This window comes from Lycium ferocissimum, chromosome 3 (assembly GCF_029784015.1).
Source record: "Lycium ferocissimum isolate CSIRO_LF1 chromosome 3, AGI_CSIRO_Lferr_CH_V1, whole genome shotgun sequence".
Taxonomy (NCBI): Eukaryota; Viridiplantae; Streptophyta; class Magnoliopsida; order Solanales; family Solanaceae; genus Lycium; species Lycium ferocissimum.
In genome coordinates, this window is record NC_081344.1 from 23,271,920 (window position 1) to 23,280,240 (window position 8,321).

Here is an 8,321-nt window from a genome sequence, read left to right on the forward strand (position 1 = left end):
GTGTTCAACTGATAGTAGTGACTAAGTTTAAGTGTCTATCTATGTGTTGTGCCATTTATCTTAAAGAGTTACAAACATTTCCAGAACACCTATCTTTATTTATTGATTTGATGAAAATACCGGACGAGGGTGAATATCTTTCACCGCATGAATGACACATACTTAGATGTTGAACTTCAACACAAAACTATTTATCTAAAAGGTAAGGAAAGAAAATCTTCCGTGCAATATTGTTTTTCAGCATGGAAAATTGACATTCCCATTCAAGAAAAGATTTTTTTTGGTTTCTCACCCAGTGTTCGGTACCCGCATTGGAGCTCGACTATATTCGGATTCGCGACGCGTAGGGCTCCATTTGGGGGGGGGGATGGCTCCTTACCAAGGATTTTTCCAACCTGCGCTTCGAACCCGCATCTCTACTTAAGGAGGAAGCCCCATCCATCCGCACCTTCGCATCCTTTGGTGGTCATTCAAAAGAAAGATGGTAAAGGTAAAATACGCGTCTAAGAGTTTTACAGTTATATACATTTTCTCTACTTTTCATTAAAAGCGTGTTAAACAAAAAGAAAAATTTAGCGAAATATAGCAAAAAGAGACGAGATCACAAAGACATACTCTAGTGATATCAGTAAAAGTTTTTTATACAATACGTATGAGTTCGATTTCCCTTTTTTCATTTTCTTTCTTGCTCCCGTGTAATAGAAAAAAATGAATGAAAAAAAAAAAAAAAAAAGAGAGACAGAATGGAAGTAATGGACACAACAGTTTTTTGGGTGGTGAGATGAAGTGCTAGAAATCATTGTCGGGGTTTTAGCTTTATTTTTCTTAAAAGTAAACCATTTTTATAATATTGTTTCGTAAGGAAAGGTGGAGCTGGTTGACTTACTGTATTATTTGACAATTCAAAGTTATTTCATCAATTATACATATAATTTTGCAATCTAGGTATACTTATACGATTTTAAAATTATTTTTATCCAAAATCATGTTCTGCAACTCGTGCCATTTTGTTGTCCTAAAAGCATAAAAGATTGCAACTCGTGCCATTTTGTTGTCCTAAAAGCATAAAAGATTGCAACTAGTCGTATTTATAGTTGAACCTTGAATTTATATAGTGAATTAAGAAGGTATGGTTGAAGATTTATTTTATAGAGCTAATTATGACTAAAGGAAAAAAATTACTTGCACTTGATTGATGCGTCAGACCAATGAATAAAATAAATGAATGTGCTACTTGTTAATATAATTTTTCTTATAACTTATCGTTCAGTTAAATATAATTATAATGATTTAACTATAATTCACTATAAAAGAAAACAAGTAAAAATAAAACAAAACTCATAAAATTAAGTTTTAATTTATTTCATACTTCCCACAAATAGTACGACTTTTGACTTTACAAGTGAGATTTTGTCGGACCAAAATAAAAATGTTAGATTTTTATATAATCATAATAACTATTCTCACTCATCACACCACAATCAATAAACGACTCATATTTCTTTGTCGAAATTCTGAAAAGGTTTGTGGCTTCTTTTCTTGTTTCTTGTGAAAAAAGGAAAATATGCGCATGAGGAAAACTCATAAATTAACTTTTAAATTGCTCATACTTACAACTTTTTTTTTTTTTCAAAGGGGAAATGCGGGAGGGGATTACAACGTGGGGATTCGAACCCTCACCAACAAGGTGAAAGTTCAGGTAGCCAGCCAACTGAGCTACTAGATCCCTACCATACTTACAACTTTCAACTTTACAATAAAAGATTTTTATTTATATACTTTCTCTATTTTAAAATAAGTGGTGTTTTTATCTTTTTATTTTGTTTTAAAATATGTGGTGTTTCTTAAAATTAAAAAGAGTGTACTTCTTTTTCAAGGCATTACTTTTTTACTTTACAAGAGTAAGTAATTTGTTTAAGGGATGTGTCCAAGCTAAAAATACCACATAATATGAAACGAAAGAAATAATAAATTATTTATCAGATGTTTTTTGAGAATTGAGTAATATTAAAGAAGACTACTTCTTTAATGGGTGAAAATGATTTTCACCCCCTAACTTTGCTTTAAAAATCAAACTCCCCCCTAGACTTTGAACAATAGACATTCTCCCTAATATGATCCCAAAGAGCTCAAGGCCTTTCACTCGTAGTCAAGCAAGGGAGCTCCAAGAGCTATAAGCATTGTTCATGAAGAGAGGAGTGTTGGAAGAGCTTGAAGAGAAGATCTCACGAGTGTACAACATTTGGGAGATAACGAAGAGATTGAAGACCAATTGATGGAAGCCACAAAAATTGGCTAGAAGTGCAAAGGTGGCTAGGAGTGCAATTCATGGCTAAGGAGTGCAATTCGTGGCTAGGAATACAATTCATGGCTAGGAGTGCAAATTCGAGGCCAGGAAAACTTGATGTTGCCTTACCTTCTATTATTTTAGTAAAGGGCGAATGGGGGGCGTGTGCAATTGGTTTTCTCGTCTGATCCTAAATTATTCAACAACCTGAGTGTCACGACCCAACTAGAGGGCCATGACGGGTACCCGGAGCTAGCCTACCGAGCACCACTTGTCATGCTTCTCCCAATCTATCTCGGCGGACCATATCTCTGTTTCCTAATTAACACAACCAGAATATATGTAATTCTCAAAATAAAACTCATTATGAAACAATCTTCGATTCCACCTCAAAACATATGTATGAACAAGCCCACGAGGCTACAAAATGATATACAAAATATATACTAATAAGGTCACGAAACATCTACTATCCACATATGTCTACGAACCTCTAACTGAAATGCTGAAAATCATAAGGACGGGACAGGACCCCGCCATGCCCCAAATATGCACACAAAAGAATATACCAATAATCTGCAACTCCGGAGTAGTGGAGTGCTCCTGTAAATATCTTTGATAAAGCTCCTAGGGATCTGGATCGTCTCCCTATCTACCTGCGGGCATGAACGCAGCGTCCGCAAAAGAAAGGACGTCAGTACGAATATTGTACTGAGTATGTAAGGCATGAATAAGAACATAATAAAGAAATAAAGAAACATGAGATAAAGAGATAACCTGTAACTGACTGCCTCTTAAGGCGGAACCATGCATGCTAACTTATACTTTTAAAAACAACATCATATCATACATACATACATACATACATACATACATATATATATATATATATAAACTGTCCGACCATATAGGTACAGTGTAATCATCATTAGCCCGCGTCCGGGGTAACCATCTCACGCCGCCCACCAGTGGTGTCTGCCCGGCCGACTAGGCACGGTGTTATTATCTTTATCCATAAGCCGCCCACTACGCCCACCGTAGCGGTGTCTACCCGGCCAATTAGGCCCGGTGTAATCATACATAAAAAAATAAGCATGCATGAGAGCCCAATTAAAAGCTACAACTCTATCGGAGTGATGTAAGGTCGGTGACCTTCGATTTACATTATGGAACAATCATCATCACTACATCTCACCTCGAAAGAACAAGTAACATAAGGTGAGATCATAACAATGAGTGAAATCAAGAAAAATCATAGAATAAGCTCAACTATCTCATAATAGCTTTGCAACCGTAAGCTTTGGAATTTCTAGCATTAAAATCATCATCATCATGTTCATCATAGAAAACATCTCATCTTTGGTATCATAAGAAGCTTTTAAGAATCATGAACTTCTAACTTTTAGGCATAAGGAAGTTATGGAAGCTATGGTTAGAATCGAGAATCATAACATAGGAATCATGCCTTTAAAAGAAAAGGGCTAGCCTTAACATACCTTCACGTCTCCTTAACGACTAAACGTTCTCCTCTCAAGCTCGCGACTCTACATTCAAGAGAATTCGTACTAAGGTTAGGTCACTGAAAGCATGATTAAGTTTAAACTAAAGCAACTAAGGGCTACTGAAAATTGGGCAGCATTTCCTTTATTTCATCAACTTTCTCCATATAATAAACAACTCCCAAACATCAATAGCAACATCCATAATATCATAATCAAGAGGCTTCTTTCAAGTTCAGCATTGTCCAATCCTCAAAACTCCTTTTTAAGGTCATTCATAACCATAGCTACAACACAACACCATATTCACTTACATACAATACTTCCTCAACATCATTAGTACCACCCACAACAAGATTATACTCATAGCATACTAAGAATCATGACTCAAGTTAATTTACTACTCAAAATATCATTAAATCCATATTTGAGCTTCATCTCCTACTTTCTTCTCTCATACAAGTTATTCAACAATCAAACACCCTCAATAACATGAAATGGATGTAAAACTCACCTTTTATCGTTTAAGGAGGAACTTTGGGTCAATGTATTTCACTTGAATGAAACCCCAACTTCAATACCAAGGGAAATCTTGAATTCTACAAACCCTAGTGAGTCTCCCTACACTTGATTCTCTTGATTCTTGCTATTTAATCTTTGATTTCTCTTGGGTTTGGGTTAATATGATAGGGGGAAGGCTCTAGAGATTTCAAGACTTGGGGAAAATGTGGGAAATGAAAAATTAAACAAGGGTCATCTATATATAAAAAAGAAAAAAAAAAAAGACCCGACCCGATTATACGGCCACTTATATGGTCCGTATAAATGGACGTATAATCCCACCATAGGATAACCCGTCTCTGGAATGGTTATACGGACCATTATACGGTCCGTATAAGTTATACAGACCGTATGAGTGGTCGTACAACCCATTTTTTCAAAACTTGCTCTCGTCGATTTGTTTGACTTCCAATCCTTATGGAACCTTCTTGGCACTTATATAGCACTTCATTAACCATATAAGGAACCCTATATCTCCTACTCAAGACATTTCTAAATAAACATTAACTCATTTATTGCGAAAACCTTTCCAAACACGACTTACATTTCACTTCCTTCGACGAATTTAGTTACACCGATTCATGTGACTTCAAAATCTTGTAATACGCACTTTAAAGCTATCAAATACTCTCTTTAACTTCATAAGGACTTCATGTTTACCTTAAGCTTGCGTTAATCTATTCACGCGTGCCGCAACAACTCGAAATTCCCGAGATGTAACACTGAGTGTTGTAGCACTCTTGTTCTTGGCTGCTACACGAGGAGCTGGGTAGAGAGATAATAGATCCTCACCCAAGGATGGGCTTCCACTATTTCAAGAGTTTTCTTAGCTGCTTGTGGATCAATGTCACTACCGTACCCTTTTCCGCATCATTTACTGAAACAATGATCTAATTATTGCCTATTCTAGCAAAACTGCAATTCGTGGCCACTTTTAGGCCTCTGTTGTAATGATAATTAGTATAAATAGACCCCTTAGTCTTTCATTTGCACTGAGCTTGAATATTGATGAAAACTTATATGTTTTGAGAGTTTGTTTAGTAGACATTAATGATAGTTGATTTGGTTGACTAAGTGTGATTTCTTAGTTGCTAATTGAATCCTTTTCCATTGAGTTCATATTGAGTTGCTCATTTTGGAATTTCATTTGGGTAATTCCTTGAATTCAAATAGTATAGGTTCTAGGGTTAATTTCATATACCGAAGTTTATCCGTAGAATCATTACTCATAGGGTCTTGCTTCTATCTTCTTTCTTTCTCATCTCCAATTCTTCTAGTTTGATTTCCACATTTTAGTTTGGGTTTGATTTCTAGAGTTTTGATTTTAGGAATCTCATCACTTCCCCCTTTATCTAATACAATGATTATTTCACCCTTATTTTTTTCAATCCTCCATTTATGTAATACATATTTATATTATTTATGATTTTTTTTTTTTGTAATCTTAGGTATTTGTAGATACTTATTTAAGTTCATTAACATTTAAGTAACATAATACTTTTATGAATTTGTGACAAAATCTAATGCTATTTCTTATGATTGTTATTTCAATATTATATGTAGTAAGTATGTATATATGTATGTACATGCATGTGTGTATATTTAAGTTTCAGTTCTCTTTTATTCTCTGTTGTTTATATAAATAAACAAGTTTTGGTTGTCACAAATGGAATATTTCTTAAATTATAATAAAATTCATTTACAATATAAATAAATAATTTTTAAAAATTTGCCTCTATTTTTAATTGTTTTTGCATTACCTGCATAGAAATATATTTATAAAGTTATTATGACCTGTTATATTTCACTTGTATAAGCAAATATTAAAGTTTTGATTATTTTTAATAAAATTAATTTTTTGTTTATTTTGCTAATTTATTTTATTATAGAACATCATTAACTTATATACTCAATTAGTATTTCTTACTTTTTTCTTCATCTAGGAGATAATATATTTTTTTATAAGAAATTTTTGCATAAATTAAAAAATTGAAAAATATCATGATTTTAAAGAAGTAAAAAAAAAGATGACAAAAGTTGATAATGTAAGGGTAAAATAGGCATTTGAAAAAGTCAATTAGGATAAAAGGGGGAGAATGACTATTGTTTAAAATTGAGGGGTAGTTTGATTTTCAAAGCGTATTTGCTAGTTGGGGGGTGTAAATGATTTTCACCCTTTCTTTAATGGTAAGGACATAGTTGAAAATACTTGCTAATTTTTGTCTTGAATTCCTAAAATGACACTTATTTTGGGATAAATTCTTTTTTTTTCTTTTCTAAAATGACACTTTGGGACCGACGAATATAGGCCTATTCAAACACCATTCCACAATCAATAAATCACTCAAGGGTCGTTTGGTAGCTGACAGAGTAAGATATTCATGTATTAAAGTCCTGCATTAGTAGTACTGTATTTGATAGCTAGTATGAGGTGAGTAATCTATATATAATATAAAGCTAGACATAGACAATCCTATGTGGCACCTCTCTATGACCTCTATTGGCATTTATCTTTTTTCTCCTTTTTTTGGCCTTTTCTCTATTTTTTTCTAAATACATTGCTCAATTAATGTGGAAGACATCTAAGAAAATAAGTTAACAAGACCATTGTTCTTTTCCTTAACTTCTAACTTTTCATTTTCACCTGTACTAAATGAAGAAGGAAAGAACGTGATGTAGCAAACTAAAACAGCCAGCATTTCCTTTCAAATTAATATCATTAATTCCTTTCGTTATTCCTTTACCTAAAAGGCTATAACGTATAAGTGGGTTGTATATATACTAATTTGAAGTTTTTGAACTCAAAAATCAGATCTTTATTTTGGTCTTTGTAAATGGGTGTTGACAATACTCATTGTTGACGGACTGTGTTTCTAGGGAATGCCGCGAGCGAACACTAGATCTCAAATCCAAAATGGAGGTGTCGTATACAGTGTAAACATGTATGGCATGCGTGGTTGTTATTTTTTTAATCATTTATATTCGAACATTAGGAATTTCGATTTTCAATAATTATATATCGAATAATTTCTCCATATATGATTGGAAAATTCTTAATGTCTTATTTGGGTTTCGTTAAAAGCGTTTGTAGGGGAAAGTTGAGCATTCGAACTTCCATTGGCTGACTTCTTAAACAATATTAGAAAAGAAGTTTATTGTCCTTGAGAAATACTCGAAGGTGCTGATTCTTCATCTTTTGATTGGTGTTTTATTTCATGTAATTATGTATTGAATCTTCTCTTTTTTTTTTACATGGAATTTGGCAGAGTATGAAGCATGAAAACTCTAATCAAAATTTTTCTTGAATATCATCTCTTGAAGAGAAACAATAATGGAATTGGTTAACAGTGAGACGATAGAGGTATAGAAACAAAGCCAATTATATTTTTCTGCAAATTTTTCATAGCAAAATCTTTCAGCAAATTTTTTAGTCATCTCACCATCATGAAATGACCCATATTTTTATTTATTTTTCTCCTTGAACTTCGCTTTGTACATGATTTTATTCTCATTTTTGTGTTTTTTCCCTTACTTTGTTCTCTTAACTCATTTAGTATGAGTTTTCTTAATTGATCAATATACCAGTTAATTTCTTTAAAGTTTAGGATGTTGCTTTCTCATTTCAGGATTAGACGGGAACCATCAAATTAGGTTGAAGCAATTTAATTTCAAATGTTCCGAATATGCATTTACAACAAAACAAAGGCACTTGAACGTTTCTCAGTGTATTACTACTTTTTGGTCTTTGTTGGGTTAGATTTTGAGCTATTAAAAATTATTGTGTTGGTTTAGTTGGGAGTTGAACTGAAATCAGTTAAAGAAAATGATCAAAAGCATATAGAGAGAATGTATATGAAATTTGATGTGCAAAAACATTTTCCACTTTACCTGTTATAACTATTGTAATAGTTTTATAGTAAATAATGAAGAAATATTTGATCAAATCATTTTCTTTTACACGACAAAAAATATCT